At 30.4% G+C, this 9,631-nt stretch overlaps 1 pseudogene across 1 annotated transcript; it reads right to left on the bottom strand.

Annotated features, from left to right (window-relative positions):
- Window positions 1-254: 254 nt before the first annotated feature.
- Window positions 255-996, bottom strand: LOC144546466 (ethylene-responsive transcription factor RAP2-9 pseudogene; annotated as a pseudogene). The gene has a single exon (XR_013508790.1). The product of XR_013508790.1 is annotated as an ethylene-responsive transcription factor RAP2-9 pseudogene (transcript).
- Window positions 997-9,631: the final 8,635 nt, after the last annotated feature.

The following is a 9,631-nucleotide window of genomic DNA, read 5'->3' as shown; positions in this document are numbered from 1 at the left end:
AACAAAAACCAAACCAAATAGACACTAGCTACTATCCATGAATTGAAATTCTTGGCTAGACTTAGTCCACCACTACCTCCCTCATACACCAATCTAAAATCACACCACTGTTACATTAATCATCTCTCTAAAATTCAAATTTTTTTCTTACCATCTTCTCAAAAACAATAAACAGAACTGACAGGTTTGTGTTAATTTTATTTATTGTTTTTGACCAGATGGTTAAAAAAAAAAAAAGAACTGAGAAGAACACAAGTAGAGAACACATACTGAATTTTTGCTGATTTGAGATTGGAACACCACTTCTGGGTCTATCAATATAACAGTAGACCAAGCCTAACCAAGAATTCCTCTTTACAATCAATTAATTCTCTTTTTATTTTTGCACTGACTACTGCTCCAAATCCGAACTATCCGGGCTTGGAGCCTGGTTCAGATCCGGGTTCCGGTTTCTAACCCGAATCCGATTCTGATCTCTCTCTCTTTCTCTCTCTTCCCCTTCTTGCTGTACCCGAATCCGATTCTCATCTCTCCTCGCCTCTATTCCAGCTGCATGCATCGCATCTACTCTGGCCCCCACCTCAGTCGCCTTCTTCCTTATCAACGCTGCCGACAAACCCTCACCCGAAACCGAACCCGAACCCGGATCCGTTATCAACTCGTGTTCTATCTCTTCAGGGAAATTGAGGCGCGCTGATCGACCTCTCAAGTAGAACACCGCCGTGTCGTAAGCTCTTGCTGCTGCAACAGGAGACGCGTAAGAACCTAACCAGATACGGGAACGCTTGTTGGGTTCGCGGATCTCAGCTACCCACTTGCCCCACTTTCTCATCCTGACACCTCTGTAGTGGCGGGAGGTGGTGGCTTCCGGTGGTGGAGGTGGTGGAGGAGGGCTTCCGGTGGTGGGTTGCTCTTCTTTTGGAGAACAACACGCTTCTCTTCCTCCTCTCTCCATAGTTTTGTTTATTGTTTTAGTTTTTTTTTTTTTCTCTTGGTCTCTGTTTCGGGTTTGGGTTTTTATTAGGAGGTGGTGCCAGGTCAGCAGGTCAGGTTGGGATAAAATCATTAATCATAGAGAAATAATAAATTAATAATGGCAATTGTGAAATTTACAATAAAAGATATTTGATTTGTAAGTTTTACTATGCGTCCCCAACTCTTTCAATCTTACTTAACAAGAACTAATTAATGTCTAATTAATGTGGAGTCCGGTTAGTATGACATTAATGTTATATGATACCAACTCCAAAATTTATCGGACCGATTTCACACGATAAATCCAAACCGTTCAAAGTGATTTACTATATGAGTGATGCATTTACATGTCAATTTTATATATTTTTGAGTTACTTTAGTATCAAATTAAGCGGTCAAAAATGTTGAAAAATGAATGCATTAAAATTAACTTAAAAACTCTCACATTTGATCGCTTGACTTAATACTAAATAAACTAAACAATTATAAATTTTGCATATAAATGCACAACTAATGAAGTAGATCGGTTTGAATTTTTCGTTTGAAGTCGATTCAATAGGTTTTAGAGTTAGTGTTATATTGACTGAAATGACACTGATGTCATACTAGTCGGACTCATTAATTTGCTATTAGACTCCTAATTCCTTTCATATTTTCTATAACAATTATAATGATGGTGATGCATTTAGTGATCAACTAATGATGATATTGATGATGGTAAGAACGCTAATAATGATACAGATTATGATCAGTGTTCTAAATAGCACTTTATAGTGGTGCTATTGCGTTTTTAGACTTTAAATGCTAAGTTATGTAATAAAAGTGTGTTATTTCAGCTATAATTGCTATAGCGCGTAGCGTATAGCGCAAATAGCACACGCTATGCTACGTAGGCTTTTATTTCATGGTCCAAACTAAAAAAATTCGACCAAATTTTTTCAAGGCCCATGTTACTTTGGCTTTTAAATAGAAAAATATAGATAGTTTATATATAATGCTTACGTTATTTTGAATGTAAAAAAATAATTAGTTTATATCATGATGCTTATGTTATTTTGAATAGAAAACATTATATAGTTTATGATATTACAAGAGAAATATAAAATAATAATTTGAACTTTGTACTGGTTTAATATGAATGTTATAATTTCTTAATCAGTTTGGTGTTACTTATTGCTCTTTAAGACTTTAAATAATGTTGATAATTAGTAGAATTATAGAATATAACTTTGGAAAGAAAAAAAATGCTATTTAGGATAAATTTCGCTATAACTACGTTATTCTTGATAGTTTTTTTTAAAACCATCTCACGATGACGCGATAATTACAATTTATAACCTTGATTATGATACTTAATTATTGTTTGTCATTTCACAACTATAACTTTTTTTAAGAATAAGATTTCTTGAAAATTGTGTTCAGACATTACGAATCATTATTTTGTAAATGGATCATTTTTCAGTGGTTGGGTATAAAATCTTAATCCTCATCTCAAACTCAATTCTTTTAAATTTTCAAACACTTACACATTAAGATCCTCATCTTAAAATTAATTTTATAAAAGCATCATTTCATTCAAATTCTATTGGTTTGATCTCCAATTTTATTTATCATAATATACTAATATTATCCAAAAAAAATATTATTCTGCTCCAATAATAACAATAGGTGTAAGAAAATTTAATTAAAATGTTTTATCTCGATTCATAAAAATCATAAATATGACACCTGTGCAAGGGTTGAGCTTGCGTACAAACCAACCCACTGGTGCTGTTGTGGGGGTCAAATTTTTGGGGCTACGAAAGCGCTCAAAAGGTGCCTTATACTCTTATTTCTAGCTGGAGTTGAAGAAAACGACAGCTTTGCTATCCCACCCCAAGTCAGTGACCCCCTTGAATATGTTCATAACGACCAACAGTGGCATTCTCTGGTTGGGTAACATCCTTCTTTCCCAAAGCAACTACATGACACGTCAGTAATTATAGTGGGACCCACTTCACATTAACCCCATTTGCTAAACCACTGATTATTTGGGAGAATTTAGGTCGGCGGTTTTTTTTTTTTAAATAATTATACTTAATTATTATTGACTTTTTGGCATGGTGTAATTTTGGTGGATTCGGTGTACAAATAGTTAATTTGATTTGTTTGAAAATGTGAAAGTATGTTTATAATTTATAAAGTTGGTATTGGACAAATTCACATGCTCTTATTTTTTTAAAATATATTTTAGTTTCTACTAGTTTTGAACTTGCTTAATAATTTGCCCATACAAATTAATTTCTAATTATTATCCGGTTATTGGTTATAATGTTGGTTTTATCTTTTTTAAAAAGTTTTGCATACAAATTTAATTTGGGTTTTCAATTTTGCTTGCATGTTTAGTCAGCAGAAGAAATATTTGGATAATAATTGCATTTTTTAAAGATTAAATCACTAAAATCTCTAATTGTTTACAAATATTAACTATTGCACGCAGAGCATTCTATATATATTATGTAATATATACTTAGACAAAAATATGAAAATAAATAAATAAATTTATTTAGTTACTAACTGATAATATTTGAACAATAATTGCCTATTTTGATAATGTTTTGAATTTACAAATCTTAATGGATATATCTCGGCACTTAATTATCTGATTTCAGTATTTGATCTTTTTCAAAAAGTTTGTAAGGATAAGATATTGATTTTGAACCCGTAGCATACATCGGGATAACAATGCAGTCGGAATTGCGAAAAAGACAGAGAAAAACCTCTTCGATCCATGTTGCAATTCTAAACCTTATGAACCTGCAAATATTTTAACTCAAAAAAAATTATAAAATTTGACATTTATATATTTTTCAAATTAGTCAAAGAGAATAATAGAATTTTACTTACAACAACATAATCTGTTGTAATATATTAAGAATCAACTAATATAATTTTTTTCCACATCAATACATTGCACACAGTAAGCGGTATATGTTTTTAATGGTAGACCAGGTCTATTTGATCTTTAGGCCGATTGATTTGTCCTAGGGATCTGTCCACTACTCACAGTGCCAAGTGGCCTGCCAAAACTGGGTGCAGTGCACCGACAAGGATGAGGGATAGAAAAGTGCCAGGTGGCGATCTGTAACACGCGACGGCTGCTGATGTAGACCTTTCCTCTTCGCCTACGCAATTCTAAGCCCATCATTTTTCCCACAATTCTAAATTGGTACAATCCTTTTTATTTTCTGAAAAATTATTGTTATGAAGACTATAGTCTAATTAATGATAGTGACAATTATCATTTATTAAGAACCAGTGGTGGTTTAAATAGCTAATTAGGTTCAGACTCATTAATTAAACTAGATAAAAAATAATACTCTAATTTTTAATTTTAATTACTAATAAGAATTCAAATATTTTAGTCTATTTTAAACTCTGATTTTAATTCTAATTACAAATTGGAATTTCAGAGATGGACAAAGTTGGCCGGGTCATATATTAATAATTTATGTAAATATTTCCTTTTATTTTCTGAAAAATTATTGTTATGAAGACTATAGTCTAATGATAGTGACAATATATCAATAAGGAGACTCAATAATAAATTGCAAAATGAGTTTGATTGGAATTTAATTTTAGAGTGAAGTGTGTGCCCACATACATGCTTATTCTTTAATATTTTTTATTTATTTTTGTAATGGAAATAATTTGTAGGAACAATAATACTACAAAGATAAGATCATGGTATTTGTACAATTGTAGTCCACAAAAACAATAAGTTAAGAAACCATATTAATATTATAATAATAATTTAAATCATTGATATCTAATTGTGTATATTGTTGTTGTTATTTTGTCGGTATGATTTTAATTATTTAAAAAAATGATACATTTTTTGAAGCATCCATATTTAATAACCTTAACCCAAGAGTGATGTAATAAATTCAAGTCACATTTTTTCTTAATGTAAATTGTATAATAAATTATTGATGTCATTGTCAGCGTTTTAGAAATGATATCGTAGATGATATTTTTTTTTAAAATGCTACAGATAAAAAGAAGTCAATGTAGGGGTGTTCATCTCATCAGGTCCGGTTAATTTAATCGGTTTTAAATTAAACCGAGAGAGTTTGGTTTTTACGGTAAAATGGATCTGTTCGGTTTAATTTTTTAAAACCAGTTTAATAATTTGGCTCGGTTCAATTTAGACATTTAAAAACCGGTTAGATCAAATTGACTAAATTTTTAAACCTCATTACCAGCCCAAATCAAATATTTAAAAAAAAAATTCAAAAACTACATATTGTATATTGCTTTCTCAGTTCAAAATCAATATTTTTATATTCATCTTTTAAGAAACTATTTTTTTTTCACAAAACATGGTTATTTTTATGATTAATATTTTATATCGGTTCAATCGAATAAATACAAATTTACTTCGGTTTGTTCGGTTCGATTTTTATTCTACTTTACTTTGATTTTTGAAGACCGAATAAAACTTTAATTTATCTATTTAATTTAGTTCATTTTAAATTGAATCGAACTGAACCGTTGAACACTCTTAGGTCGGTGTGATAAAATACCGACATGCAAGTAATATTTTATGTGGATCAAATTTTAGTAGATTGTATAAAATTTCTACCTATGTAAAGTTGTGTTTGTTTGTTGTGTAATTGTTAGGGCTGAGGTGGAAGCTTGAGTTACTTAAAAAACAGAGGTGGGATACTCACACCGTTGCTGTCTTATCTTAATTCAACTTTTAATCTAGTATTAATAATATTTTAATCTAAGAGATGTAGTTTAGTTTAACTAGCTAGGAATATATATATAATGCTTATCAATGATGCCACGAGATGGAGATGGTGAAAGATACTCATTAATTCCTCTCTTCTCTACTCCCTATCAAACACATCATCACCCTTCATTTATTACTAATAATAGATAAGACTTTCATTTATTACTAATAATAGATAGAGCGAGAAAAATAGTACGTCAGAGCACGGAACGAGACGTCTACGAAATGGAACGACACGTATTAGGGATGGGCAAAAGAGCTCGAACTCGTAACTCGCTCATTTACAGCTCGCTTTAACTCACTCATTTACAACTTGAGTTGGCCAACTCGTTTAATAAATGAGCTGAGTTCGAGTTGGCCCCAACTCACTCATTTATAACTCGAGTTACATAAAGTTACATAGTATTGGTCACAATAAATCCCAAATTAATCAAATCCGAATCTCTAGACTGTTATTTGTGCTTTGAGATTCGTGCAAAATATGTTTGAACTTGTGTTGTAATACTATCACTGGTTAAACGAATTATAAACGAGTTGTGAGCCAACTCGAGTTGGCTCTACAACTCGTTATTATCATCTCAACTTGAGTTGGCTCGCTCGTTTATTAAACGAGCCGAGTTCGAGTTGGGGGTAACTCGCTCAAACTCGGCTCATTTACAGCCCTAACGTGTATGGTTATGTGTTGTGACTCGCATATTGGTTATCGTCATCAGTTCTCAGCAAAAAAGACACGATACAACACGAATTAGGACATAGAATGACACGGAAAATGATACAAGACGACACCGACACACGCGAGATACTGCATGGCACGAATTTTTTAACATTAGTTCTTCATTTTAAAATTGCGAAGAATCGTTTCATATTTTTTTAGGAAATTTTCTGAATTTTTGTCAATAAATAATTTTACATTATGAAAAAAATAGTTAAATATGATTGAAGATAACTAACGTGGCAAATCAAAACACGACTTGGTCACGATGTGATTAACGTGGCATAATTATTTACTTGTTGTGACCATCCTTCATTATTTTGATCTACACAACACGTGAAAAATTAACTTGATCACGGCAACACATATAACAAAAATAACAGCATGCTAGTCACGACACGGCACAATTTTTCCATTCTATTTAATAGATTATTCATGTAGGGGTGGCAAAAAAGTTCGTAGTTCGTGATTCAATTTGAGTGATTTGAGTTTAATTTGAGTTTAGTTCGATTCGAAATTAGTTTGTTTTGAAACAAATCAAACCTAGTTCGGTTCAAATCTTATTCAAATTAAACTTAAATTGGGTATAATTCGTTCGAAATTGATTCACGAATTATTTAGGTTCGAATCTCAAATAATACAACTAATGAATTCAACCATTAATTTTAATAATGTAGGAACCAAACTTATATCACAGCTCAAAATTGTTAATATAATGGTAACTTATAATAGGAAAAATATTTTAGCAACGTAACAAATGAATAACGGAATAAGTTCCATTTAACTAGGTCCATGCCGTGATTTTAATCAATCCAACAACGTAAAAGGTAAGGAAATCTTGAATTAGCCCATAATCCATTAGTGTGAATTCATGAAAGGTAAAAGGAAGGCGTGCGAATTTTGTTCCGTGAGAAGAAAATTAATGTATAAACTACCGGTATAACAAGGGCTGCTAAAAAAAAAATTTAGTTCGTAATTCGATTTGACTTCGATTCAAAAAATGTGTAGTTCGCAATTAATTTGATTCAAAATTAGTTCAATTCGAAACAAATCAAATCCAGTTCGGTTCGAATCTATTCAAATCAAATTCAAACTAGGATAAGTTCGATTCAGTTTGATTCGTTGCCACCCCTAAATTCATGCACTTCAAAAAGTAATGGATACATCCATTTGCAATATAATTGGAGGTTGTTAGAACAATTTTAGAATAATGCTTGTGTTCTGGAATTCCACAATCGGCCGCCACGGTCATATAATATTTTTTTAATAAGTGATGAATGATCTGATCCATAAATTTATCTACACTAATGACCAACATAACTTATATTTGCATATTTTAAGTATGGTTATTTTTACAAAATTAAAAGAAGCAATTAGTTTCCCGTTGTAAACAATTTTTTTTCATAATTTTCTACATAACCAATAAAACATCTTCGGTTTTTTTGTTTACCTCCAAAAACTTAAATTTATCTTATTTATCATTTAACTTTTACAATTATATTTTTATTTATCATGTACATGATTAATTCTAGAGAGTAAATAATTAAATCTGCTCTTCAAATAAACATGTGTTTTTCAATTACAAAATGGAATTTGCAAAAAATACTTTTAATACCAAAAGGGTGAAGAACGACTGCATCTTATTGAAGACTATATGGGAAAATAACTTGCGCTTATTGCCATTATTTTAGATTAGTTTACACAAGGAGGAATTTTATCTATACCCCTAAAAAAATGGAAATTACGTATTTGTCCCTCAAAAATGCATAATATCATATGGCAAATGCTTCTGTGCATACAAGGACCTATTTGTAAAATGAACATATTTTTATTTTCAAAGTTCAAACAGTCGATCCGAACCGTTCAACTTGTTCTCCATATTAATATGTGCTTGGAGACCAAATTTTACATTTTTATGAATTTTTTTACTATTTATTAAGATGGGTATAAAATTCAATGGTCTGAATTTGATATTTTTTGTACTCATCTTAATAAATAGTAAAAAATTTCAGAAAAATGTAAAATTTGGCCTCCAAGCACATATTAATATGGAGAACAAGATGAACGGTTCGGATCGACTGTTTGAACTTTGAAAATAAAAATATGTTCATTTTACAAATAGGTCCTTGTATGCACAGAAGCATCACTCATATCATATTTATTCTTCTAAACTTTAAAAATTCATTTATTTACCTATTTTAATATCTTTTCTATTAAAACTCATTTTAAATTTATGAAATATCTATTTTACCCTTCAATAAAATAGTAAAAAATACGAAGCATGTTTTAGAAAAATGTCAACCTTCTAACCTTCTAATTGAACGATTTCTGAGGTAAATTGCTTATTTCTGTACTTCTGTTGCTTATACAGTGACATTTAGGTATATACTTGTGTAAGCGTCTGAAGTAGAGAAATGACCCATTTGTCTTCGGAAATCGATCAATTAGAAGACTGACATTTTTTAGAAATATTCTACATATTTTTTTATTATTTTAATGAAAGAGAAAATGAGTATTTTATAAATTTAAAATAAGTTTTCATATAAAAGACAATAAAATGGATAAATTTGTGAGTTTTTATTGTTTAGAAGGGTGAATAAGATATTATGAAACCTAGAGGGAGAACTATGTAATTTCCAAGTTTTTGAAGGGTATACATGAAATCCCCCCTTTACCTGGAATATTATTTCTCCATTTTAAATTACGGGAGATCTCCAGTGGAGTGTGAACTTGTTCCCTGTTTATGGGAAGTCATTTTTTTCATTATTTTTAACGGACATGGAGATATTGCATGTTGGTCTGTTTAGTGTCAAAATTTGAATTACAAAACACACTTGATTATTGTATATTTGTGTATTTGAAAACTATACTTGGAGCCTTATGTTATAAATGTATGTTATAATTCTTTTAATTTTTTTTTTCAGATAAGTACAAAATAAGAAATTTTGTATATATTCCAAAACTCCGTAAAGATATTGTAATAAAAACATAAAATTTGATTCTTATGTATATTTTAATATAAAAATTGTATTGACTAGTTCGAATTGACTGTTGAAATTTCATAAATAAAATTAGAAATATAAAGTATGATTGAAACAAAAAGAAATAAATCATTTTAACCTTACTCATTATAGTCCACGAAATATACTATTTATAATTGAGGAGGG

The sequence above is a fragment of the Carex rostrata genome, chromosome 29 (genome assembly GCF_964058835.1).
Source record: "Carex rostrata chromosome 29, lpCarRost1.2, whole genome shotgun sequence".
Lineage (NCBI taxonomy): Eukaryota > Viridiplantae > Streptophyta > Magnoliopsida > Poales > Cyperaceae > Carex > Carex rostrata.
Note: the sequence above shows the minus strand (reverse complement) of the source record. Positions and strands in the feature narration are given on the sequence as shown.